The sequence below is a fragment of the Heterocephalus glaber genome, unplaced genomic scaffold (assembly GCF_053883595.1).
Source record: "Heterocephalus glaber isolate CG9 unplaced genomic scaffold, H.glaber_assembly_v1.0 deba00001538, whole genome shotgun sequence".
Lineage (NCBI taxonomy): Eukaryota > Metazoa > Chordata > Mammalia > Rodentia > Bathyergidae > Heterocephalus > Heterocephalus glaber.
This window is the reverse complement of record NW_028258333.1, coordinates 36,093,698-36,105,083: the sequence shown is the minus strand read 5'-3', so window position 1 is coordinate 36,105,083 and position 11,386 is coordinate 36,093,698. Positions and strand designations below refer to the sequence as shown.

At 42.0% G+C, this 11,386-nt stretch overlaps 1 protein-coding gene across 7 annotated transcripts in view; it reads right to left on the bottom strand.

The window, feature by feature from the left end:
- Nucleotides 1-346: 346 nt before the first annotated feature.
- Nucleotides 347-11,386, bottom strand: part of Snx18 (sorting nexin 18) — an 81,741-nt gene continuing 70,701 nt past the window's right edge. The window contains exons 2-5 of one of the 7 annotated variants that reach the window (XR_015442277.1): nt 8,379-10,364; nt 7,999-8,116; nt 7,225-7,301; nt 354-2,495 (exon numbers count right to left, since the gene is read on the bottom strand). The gene's annotated coding sequence lies outside the window, so the exon portion shown is untranslated. Of the gene's footprint in view, nt 2,496-7,224; nt 10,365-11,386 lie in introns of all 7 variants that reach the window. The other 6 variants (XR_015442278.1, XR_015442275.1, XR_015442276.1 and 3 more) reach the window with 6 other exon arrangements.

Here is an 11,386-nt window from a genome sequence, read left to right as displayed (position 1 = left end):
TGAGTGGGCACATTTTCCCCTCTGGCAGAAGAGGGGCGGAGGTGCAGCATCTCCCCTTGCAAGAGCGGCATGGAGTGGAAACATCTTCTCCAAGTTTGTGGCTGTTGGACCCTCCTAGGAGCTTGGCTTCAGGTGTTTGGCTCATCTGAAGATTCTTGTGCCCAGTTAATTCTTTCAACTGCAAATTCTTTATTATGAAATGCACCTCTTTTTAAAAAAAATATTTTATTAGGCTTGTTAATTTTAAATGAAATATTGGGTTTTGATGTGGTATTTTCATATATGCATATAACATTTTGATAGTATCCACCCCCTATTACCCCCCCAACACCTCCCTTTCTCCCCAAAATGCACCTCTTAACATGGCTTAGAGGATGCAGCCTATTTGGCACCAAAGGTTGTGCCTTGGAACCATCACTCAGTTGTTCCCCAAAGAAAATGGGTTTTTCCTCTAAGTGAAGGCAAGTTGGTGGTGACAGAAGCACAGTCACCGTGCTTCAGGCTTTTCCACATAACCTGTAGTATTTCCCATACAAGCAACCACAGCCCTTAGGGAAGGTCTCCAAGGCAAGGTACTGGACCACTAGGGCAAAGGCACTGAGGTTTCTGGAAGGGCAGGTGGCAGGGGTCATGGAAGGCAATTGCCCCAGAGCCAGGAGCTAGTGAAATGGAACAAATTACCAGGGGGAAGGGAGAAATGAGAAAAAAAAGGGAAATAACTTAGAGGAATGGCCTGCGGTAAGGGGTCAGAAGGCAACAGCAGGGCAGGAAGCAGGGGGAGGGTGTGCAAGTGTGTATGACTCAGACAAAACTGCCTAGTCACTTTTTAATTTCTTTAAGTAATCTAAACCATCTATTAGGTACAAAACTGTCTACTCTTACAAATTTTAAATTGTTGTGGGTTAAAGACAACAGAAGTTAGTTTTTCTCTTACTTAAGCGGTCCAGGGCTAATGTGGATGCCCCACAGCAGTGTTTCTCAGATGATACTCAAAGCACCACAGGGCACCCCAATAAGTGTTAAATAGTTGAAGAAAACACTGATACTTGACATTTGTCAGACAGTGAGGGAACTACTAGCTTGAGGAGTTCAGAGTTTAAACTTTAGATCTCTTGATGTTCTCTTTGGTGATATATGTTTGAAAAGCTGGTTTTGATGGTTGCTCTTCTGAGAAAATGCAAGTAAATAACAGCATTGTTTGTCCAATGTGATGCCAACGTTTGAGAAGTTATGCAGTGCCCAACAAGTGCATACACCTTACTCCTACATGTAAGAGATATGGCTACTTAAAAATGGAAATCAGTATTTTTTTTCTTAATTTATTTGTATTAATTTTTAAATGGCTTCTAAGTCATTATGGTAGAAATACATATTAAATTGTTTAAATACAACTACTTAAAAAACAGAATTTTTATGCATTACTTTGACCCAAAAACAATGAGAAAAATTACATTACAGACTCTGCACTGTGAAATGCGAACATCTGGGAACTTCTGCCCCTGGGTAAAGGAGTCAGAAATCCAGATTTTCTTGATTTTGCTGCTTGGTTTCCCTAGGGGACTCCCTCCTTCCAAGCTTCTTTTCCCATGGAAAGAGAAGGGACAAAGAGGTACCCCCCTTTGTTTCACAGACACAACTTGGTGAGTGGACTCATCATCACATCTGTTCACAAGCCATTGGCCAGAAAGTCATCAGTGTTCACATCTAACTACAAGGAAGGCATGGAAATTCAGAAAACTATTGGGGATTTTGTTATTGTTCACAAAATGGGAGAATGGATACAGGGGAGGGATGATAATTGAAGCCCCCACTACACACCATATAAATAGCAATGGTTCCTCCACTCTTAATAAGTATTTGGTGTTTGCGACAAGACTCCTACAGATTGCTAAGTGAACTGAAGGACTGTAGCAGGCTCAGAGAGTAGAGGAGGTGCAGTAAGAGGGGCAGATGAACTGCAACACCAGCAAGGACTGTACGTGGTGTGCAGATGTGCATTGTTGGTCACCATGTAACAACAGGACGTTTAACAGCTGTGGTTTTGTTTCTTGTCTTTTAGAAGTTATCAGCAATTTTCAGTCTGCAGAAGATAAAAACTTTAATCTGCTTTTGGGACACAGTCCTTCATTCTGGTAGTAGGTATTCTTTGATCCAAGGGAAGACAATAATAGATTACATCTTCTTGGCTAGGACTTATTATTTAAATACTTTTGATGTGCTCTCTAACCACTTGTTTATTTGGATTTTTTAATTTAAAAGCTAATTATTCCATTTTTGAGATGATTCAGAATTATTGAAACATACTGATTTTATAAGGTCAAGGCAAGGGCTTCTCAGATGTAAATGATTCACTGTGAGAGTAGAGATTGACAGGATCAGTGCGTCAGCTGTTCTGCCAAATTCTGGAAACCCAAGGGATCATCTCTGTCAACCTGTGAGGCTTTAACTCTGGCATCTGGAGTTGAGAATGAAAGATTTTCTCAGCAGAAGCAGGCCTGTGCAGGAAAGAATCAAAATAATTTCAGTGCTCACTTCATTCCTCAGCAAAGTTTCCTTCATCTGCCACCTTTGTGACAGATGCTTATGACTGTTCACAAGGCAGGTCATACTTCTTTATATCATATGCTCCCTCCTGCCTTGGCTTACCCTAGCTTTGCTGCTGGCTTCACAAAGAATGAAGAGCATTCAATGAATGAAGAGCTTGTGATGAGAGCAAGCTACACCCCCATGACCAGCTCTGTCCCTTATTTCTCAACATCATCACACAAGGCTACAAATGTAAATAGCTGCTGGTGAAGGATCTGGAGGTGGCTTAAAGTCATTAGAGTGTGGGAGAAAAATCTTAAAATCTGGCACTAAATCTGGCCATTTCCAGAGTCCAATGAAAAGGCAAACAAACTACATAATATATGCCACAATTTCTAATTCTGCTTCTTGTCTTAGACAGGAAACAATAGAATTGTTCCCCTTTGGGAAAAACTCATCCTCCATCTTCAGAGGTTAGACTTCCCTTGTTTAGTGGGAGAACACTGGTCCATATTACTGTGTCCTGTGCATTTTGCTGCTGGGAAGGGCACATGCAGCTTAGCAGGTCCCCAGCCAGGAGGTTCCCCATGGCCCTTGGGCCTCTGGTTATGCCCCCGCCACAGTTACTACTTCACTGCTCCTTCACTTGGAAACCCCACATAAGCCATACCCAGGAAGTCAATCATAGTGAGCTCCTAACTCCAGTTCCTTTATTCAAGGTAACAGAGACCAATGGGACAGATGACCAATAGGAGAAAGCATGTCTGTGGCTCTCAATCCACCCTACCCACCCATTTCCCAAGGCTGCTCTGGAGGTACATTTGTGTCTCCTGATGCAGGATTCTGGGCTGCCACCCCAACTTGGCCCCCATGAAGAAGGCAGGGAGTGCATCCGGACCCACAAATCATAGTAATACACTTTGACCTTCTTTTTACATTTTATCCACAGAGTAAACGGCAAAGGCTTCAGGCACAGAGTTAAAGGTATGTGCTGATCTAAAACCTTCAGTCTAAAATAATCCCAAGGCATTTATTTCCCCAGGAAGGCCAGGATAGTTCTCTGACCTCCAGGTTTGGGCTTCTTCCAAGATCACCCATCTGTGGGAGGCTGTACTTTGTCTCCCCATCCTGGTGGTTAATTATGCGAACACACACACAAAAACTTTGCAGTTTGAAAGAAGAGAAATATTCCACTTAAATCCCACAAAGTCTATAACAATTCTCCTGCTTCAATTAAGCAACATAGGACCAGTTCATATTTCTGAGCCCAGAATCATACTCCACAAACTTTTAGTGCCTATAAAGGGGACTGTTGTCAACTTTTTTGAATAACAAGGTCATGATACCCATTGATCACCCTCCAGTTACACAAAGGCCTAATTAAAATGTTCTTGCCTTGTGTCAGGTCACATTTTTAGCTGAGGTATGCTCCTATATCAGTTTCCATAAACACACTAGGTGGTCTATAGATTTATGATTCCCCTTGACCCAGAGTAACTCCAACCAGTTAGGGAAAGTTCTCTTTTAAAACTCTGAGCCTTGTAACCAGAAACAGCCTCCTCCAGACCTGAGGAACCACTGTGGGCTTGACAGTGGCTGGGAAGGGCTCTGCTTTGGATTGCCCAAACCATGGTGGGTTTAGCAACAACGTCAGGCTCTGGCAGCAGCTGAACTGCAGCAGAAGTCATCTGGGTAGGCTGGAATTCTCAGTAGGGTGGGAAGAGCTGGAACTGACCCTTGACTCTGAGTAAGCACTTCTTAGTCCCTCCAGGAAGGGCTCCATAAAGAAGGAAAGGAATATATACCTTCCTACACTGGACACGTGGACTCTCAAGGGACACACTCAGAAACAGCCCATGGAATTGCATTATATACTTACCTAACTGGGAAAGTGGGACATAGTTCTACATAACATTTTATTCCCCCCAAAATATGGTAGGAGGTAGGTACTATTTTGATTCTCATTTTATATATCAGGAAAGTAGGCTTTGGTTAAATATCTTGTCCAATCCCACGTAGCTAGTAAGTGGAAAACAGGCTTTGGGCTTGGATTTGCTGGCCTCAAAGCCCTTGTTCCTTGTTCCACTGCTATGGATAGCTGTAAACAGTGATGAACTTCATCACACCTCAGATTCTTCATGTGGCAAGCCCTGGATCATGCCGGCCCTGAGCTCTTCCTGCAGCAAGGACACAGACTAGATCTGGCTCCTGAAATGAGCCACAACTAGATGCTCAATGTTTTCATTCATTTAGTGTTTAGCAAATACCTATTGGTATATGCTCAAGAATATGCTCGGCTTTAGGAGGAAAAAAAAAAAAAGAAGTCTTAACACCTGGGTAAGGTGAATATGTCATGATGAATGATACAAGGCAATCTATAGTGAAGAACTAAGTTGCACAGTACAGACTATATAATTTTACAGTAGCTCAGCAAGGAGATGAGCATGGATTATACTGACTCAGGCAAGGCTTTATAAAGAAGGGACTTGAGCCAGACTCTCAGGAATGGGGAGGACTTGGGTAAGAGAAGAGACTTAGACACACTTACAGACCCCCTCTCCAAAAACCAATTACTGTGAACCAATTTCTTTCAAAACTAGTGATGTCATAAAATTAGCTTTTATTTTTCTTCAAATCATAGAGATTCTGTATTTAGAAAAATGATATAAACACAAAATTTTAGAAACATGTTATCATCGAAAGAAACTAACATTGTGTCATGACCTTTTGTAGTCGCTCATGGGATGTCTTAGGATTTTCTAAGAGTGTTCTGGATTGGCAACAAATAGTTTGTTTAGGATATAGGCATCTATCTCCATCTGAGAGGCTTTTAGAAATATAATAAAGGAGAAGAGATCAAAATACCCAGTTCTAGAAACCTACATTATTTCCTAAGTTTTAACAAGATGACAAGAAGCCTTTAAACTGGAAGGGCAAATTTCACCCATGAGCTACAAATGTCTTTGGATCTGATCTGGCCATTGGCAATCAGATGTTTTGCTACACCCAACAATTAACTGAACAGAGACTGAGTTCAGTAAAACAGCCTCCACCCACGCAGAGGACTTTGATAAACAGGATGGTTTGAGGGAGGCACCATCTGGATAGGGCACTAAGCAAATGATCAGCAGCCAGCAAGCCTCACTAGTCTCTGCTGCAGTTACTAAAGGGAAATCTCCTTTTGCTGGTTGTTGATTCATGGTAAACATGGAGGTACAGTGCCCCCAGAATAACAGAAGGAGAAGGAAACCTTAGAGGCAGGTGAGAGCAATCTCCTGGGGAAAAGCTGAGCCCAGGGCAAAGTCTGATGAGAGTACCAGCATCTATCCTCATTCACTCCTAAGTGAAACCTGGGGCATGGGGTATGTCCTTTTTAACATTGTTTTTGAAATCTATAACCCTAGAGCAATACCAATTCCAGCTTAATTCCTAAAATACTCATTTTTTTTCCAGACAATTGCTTCCTCACTTAGTCCTCCCCCACCTCAAGTTTCTTCCTTTTTCTAATCTTTCCTACACTGTGGAACCAGATTAATCTTCCTAAATATAACTTGGCATGCCACTATATTTGTCCAGGATTTGTTCATTTTACTTCTTCACACAGAGTGGATATAGAAGAGGACCAAGACTCAGTCATGGAATTCAAAGGTACAACTCAACTTGGCCAAACACACCCCCTCATCCCGTCTCTCACCATCTCTTGAATGGGTCTCTGCTTCCTTGGGGCTGCTGTCAGCCTGCATCCCTTCCCTCTGCCTTTCTAACTCCTGTGCGTCCTCAGGATCATGGTCCAGTCCTACCTCCGGCAGTAGGGCACTTGGGGAAACCCTGGCCCCAGGTCCACATTACTTAGGGCAGTCGTTGCTCACTTGAAAGTTTCCCCAAAGCAAAGGCTTAATATCCTAAGCTATGTCCTGCTGTGACATGTGAAATTGATTTTTTAATTTATCCAAGAAATACACCACCAATCGTTTCCATCCTGGCAAGAGTGCCTCTGCTTGTGACTTCTATGCCCTCAGAAATTGTCCTTTATTCTTCTTAGATTTTTCTCGGAAAGAATGGTGCTTAGTATGCTTTGAATGAATATTTTTAGGAAAAAGGAAAAAAGTGGCCATTTTTTTCTGACTGAACTTGTAATTTATAAACAAATGTAGTTATGCACACTTGCAAAGAACCCTGGAAACTGTATAAATTGACTTGAATTCTTACTATACTTTTTTTTTCGTACCGGGGATCAAACTCAGGACCTTGTGCGTGCAAGGCTGGCAGCAGAACTACTGATCTAAATTGCCAGCCTGCTTTTACTATATTTTTTAAAATATATTTCCTAGTCTTTAGCTAAATAGAAGGTATGTGTTTTACTTATCCATGGAATGAATAACATAAGTTAAGGCTAGAACTGCCTGGATCCTAGGAAGCTTAAAATAATGAAAGTGAACCATAAAATTGTAAAAAGAAAGCTTCTAGCAAAAAAGGAGGGGGGAAGGGAGTCTCCTTCAAAATCTAAGTCTACTTCTTTTATAATCTACACATTCCTTAATTTTTTTTTTTTTTTTGTACTGGGAATCAAACTCAGGACCCTGTGCTTGCGAGCCAGCTGACAGGATCACTGAGGTAAATCCCTGGCCCTTTTTTCTTTTCTTTCCTTTTTCTTTTGTTTTGCATTCTCTAATTTTTTAAAGTATCATCAAAACATACCTTTCAGAGTCTGGAGGGGAGCTCAGTGGTAGAGTACTTGCTTAGTATGTGCAAGTTACTGGATTCTACTTTCAATACTGCAAAAAAGCAAAACAAAATAAAAAACAAAGCAACATCCTTCAAGACATTCCTTTAAATGTGACAGTCCTCCAAACCATATATAAAATACAAATACTAATCTCAGCTTGCTAAGGGAAAATAACAAAGGCTAATTAATATTTAAAGCTGACCATCACAAAGCTGTTTTTTAAAAGTTTTTATTTTATTGATGAGCTTTCAAATCCCCAACAGGCTAGTGCCTAATTTGGAGCTATTTCTTTCTCCTTCGCCCTCCTCTCCTCTCTCTGCCTCTCTTCCCACCCCCCAAAAATGCTTAATATGTTTCAGTCATCGTAACCTGAGCCAGCCTGAATGGATTCACTAAATGTGTCTTTATGTGAACTAAAGAAAATCATTACTGAGGCAACTACGGGAAGATTCTTTCCCATATTCGATTTCTTTTCCAATAGTGCAAATTTTGCTCCTAGAGAAAATATATTTCTTTTGTTCAATTCCTAAGTTTAGAAATTGCTGTTTGTTTTTTAAGAGGAAAATTTCCTTGAAAGGAAGGAAAATACACTTCTCAATATTCCTCAGGCCAACCACACCCTCCCAGGGCCTTTCCAGGCCAGGCCTCCTGGAAGCACAGGAAGATTCTTTCCCATATTTTATTTCTTTTTCAATCGCCAGTACTTTCAGTTGCTGAACACTGCTCAGTTTCTCCAAGAGCCTCACTTGTGTCTCTTCCTCTGGATTCCTACTTTCTGAACCCTCACATCACCTTCAACTTGGGTGGCACATGAAGCTTGAACAACTCTAGAGTCTTACCAACTTCGAGTGAACAAGAATCTACCTAGGAGGGAATAAAATAAATGTACATTTATTAAATAATCGAATTGGCTCCTCATTCTACATTCACTTTCACTGCCATTTAACGACTAATTATAATATAATTATTAGCTAAAATATGTCTGGTACTGTCCACTGTCAGGAGTTATAGAAAATATATATATGATAAAGTTTTTTACATTGATACATTTTCAGTTTAGGTAGAAAGGAAAGGTTAAAAAGCTTTGAATAACTGGTTAATAAATTCCAGCCATGGTAATACGTACCTATAATCCCAGCATCTTGGGAGGCTGAGGCAGAAGGATTGCAAGTTCAAGTTCCACCTGAACTGCTTTGTGAGACCTTGCCTTCAAAAAAAATTTTTTTAAAGGGGATGAGGATGTAATACAGTGGTAGAGAGCCCCTGGGTTTGATCACCAGTGTCAAAAACAAGAGGGCAATAATTAAGTTCTTACGTGACCTGATAAGTGAAAGAGGACATTAAATAAATGCGGATGCAAGTATGTATGGGGAAATAGAAGACATGGGAAGAAAAAGGACAAAGTACCTACTGATGTCAAACACTCTTGCCTCCCTGATACCACCTAGTATTGTGCACAGTAGGCTTCTTAATTAAGAGTGTTTGGTTGCAAGACATACAAACCCCTCAAGCTTACAAAAGTGAAGAGTAATTTATCTAAGGGTCCAGGGGCATTTTTCAGGACCAGAGAGGAAAGAACAGCTAGACTCATCCAGACAACAGGAAAGCATCTGTGTTACAGTTTGGATTTGAAATATCCACCAAAGGCCTCATGTGTCAGAGGTGGGGCCTCTTTCAGAATGTGATTGGATGTGAGGGTGCTATACTCATCAGTGGATTAATTGAGTTAATAGCTGAATGTGCTGTTAGGAGGTGGGGCCTGGTTGGAAGAGGTGAGTCACTGTGAGCATGACCTAGAATGATGTATTCTTATCCCTGGTTTCTCTCTGTTTCTCTTTCATATTCTCTGTCTCTCTGTCTCTCTCTGTGTGTGTGGTGTGTATGTGTGCGCGCACGCATTCACGTGCACTCTTCCTGGCTGCCACCATGGGTTGAGCAGCTTTCCTCCACCATGCCCTTCTCCCATGCTGTTTTTGCTTTGGAGCCAGTTAGGCTCCAAGGATTAAAACCATGGGCCAAAATAAACCTCACCTCTTTTCAGTGCTGCGTGTTGGGTATTTTGTCCTCATCACAGGAATGTAAGTAATATGCTCTGTCATCATCTGTCCCTGGAACAGTGGGATCACTTGATGCTGCTCTGGATTCTTTAGGGGGTCTCTGGAGAGCAGGTCAAACTGGTTCCCTATGTCAATAGCTCTTACTTCTGGGTCTTTGTGACCTTGGGCTGAGTGTGGTTGCCTATTCCTCTGTGTAAAGCTAGGGTCCTCACGGACTGATCAGCTGCTCCCTTTGAGATAGGTCTCTAGGGCCATGGTGCCTCTGCTGCTGTAGTGTGAGCAGGCAGGATCTTCAGGCAAGGTTCTAGGCAAAGCTTGGAGACAGGGAGGAAATGATTGGCATCTCCAGCACAGAAGACACTTGGATCCTAGCTTCTGTCTTTGATTTTACCAAAGGATAATGCCTTTGTTTAGAGAAAGGTTTAATTCTCCTCTCTTCCCCAGAGGTTACTACCCTGGCATATGGGAAGTAGAAATGTTTGTGAGGGATCACATTGCACTTGGCATGTTTGTGTCAAAAGAATATTGAGTCATCAGACTTGATTAATGGGCTTTGGTTGAAGAGTGTGAGTCATGGAACTCACCTGACATCCAGAAATAGTGCACTGATTTGCTCAGGGTCTTCCCTAGCTCCAGGACAAGCCCTTGCTGAGAAGCAAGCATTACAGATGGGGGGGGGGGTGGCCCAGCCAGCCTGGGATAGAGAGGACATCCTTGGGCACAGTGAGCAACTTGCTGTGTTTTACTTTCTTTGTATCAAGCTTGGATCCAACCTGGTTCACCTCTTCAGTGTGGACTCTCATAAATCTTAGGCTTCCCAACAATCACAAGCGATATTATAGCCACTTCATCAGTTCCTGCACACACCACCTAGAATAGCAGGGACAGGAGAGGGGAGGAAATGACTGTGTGTCACTTTGGCCCACCTTTCTGCTGGCCTTTGCCTCCCAGTTTCTGCATGCCTTCAGGAGAGCTAAGCCTATAGCTTTATTGGATCCCATCCCTCCATTTGTGTTAATCTCCTGAGTCTCTTCACCCGAGTAACTTTGTTCTGCCTGAAAGAATAACAGAGATGTCAGTTAGGGCTCACCAGAGGAACAGATTATGCATATGATTCTATAAAGGATTTACTAGGTAGGACTTACAAGGGCCACCTAAGGAATCAGGAATAGAAGAATTCAAAATGGCCATCTGCACATTGGAGGGCCAAAGGATCCAGTCAAAGGTCAAAGCCCTGGAGCTTACTGCAGAGTTTAGTGCAAGTCCATGTTGGAAGGTCAAAGAATCTGTGTTAGAAGGCTGAGGAGTCTGCACTGGAAGCCTGGAGACAAGTGTCTAAAGGCAATGGCAAAGGCCAGAGCTTCTTCCAAAAAGAAAAGGGAAGACTTCCTTCTTCTTTTCCTTTTTACTCCATCCAGACTAAAAGTATATGGGTAGGTATCACCCACATCCAGAGTAGGTCATCCCGTCTCAGTTCCAAGCCTACAAGTCAGTCATCCACAGACACACCCAAAGATTTACTAATCTGTTAGGTGGTTCTTACTTGAGTCAAGTTGACATTTCACAATTAATGATCATTTACGTACTAATTCAAGCTCTGCCATGAAGTTCCAGTATGGTTGTGGTCAAGATGCTTACCCACTGTGGGCTGCAACATATTCCCTCAATAAAAAATAAGCCCCTTCTAAAAGCAAAAACCTAGACCAAGGATCCTGCTCAGTATCCCAGGACTGACTCCAGATTTTACTCTCCAGGATCCTGCAGTCTGATGGTTTATCCTAATAGCTGCCAGAGCAGTAAAGTGGGTCAAATGGGATATTTTAACACGTATTCATGAAGCATCTCTGTGACCCTCATCCTCATACTCCTGTAACATTTCCTCATAACATAGATTTTCTAATCTTATTTCACTGGTGGGAAACACTTCCTAGGGTAATAAATGACTGGACAAGCCTCCTTGGCTAGAAATTGATGGAGTTGAAGCCTTGAATGTCTAAACTCAAGCTCAAAATTTAGTCCTATACAGACTAGCACAGCCATTGGCTCCACACACAACATATATATATATATCAACCAA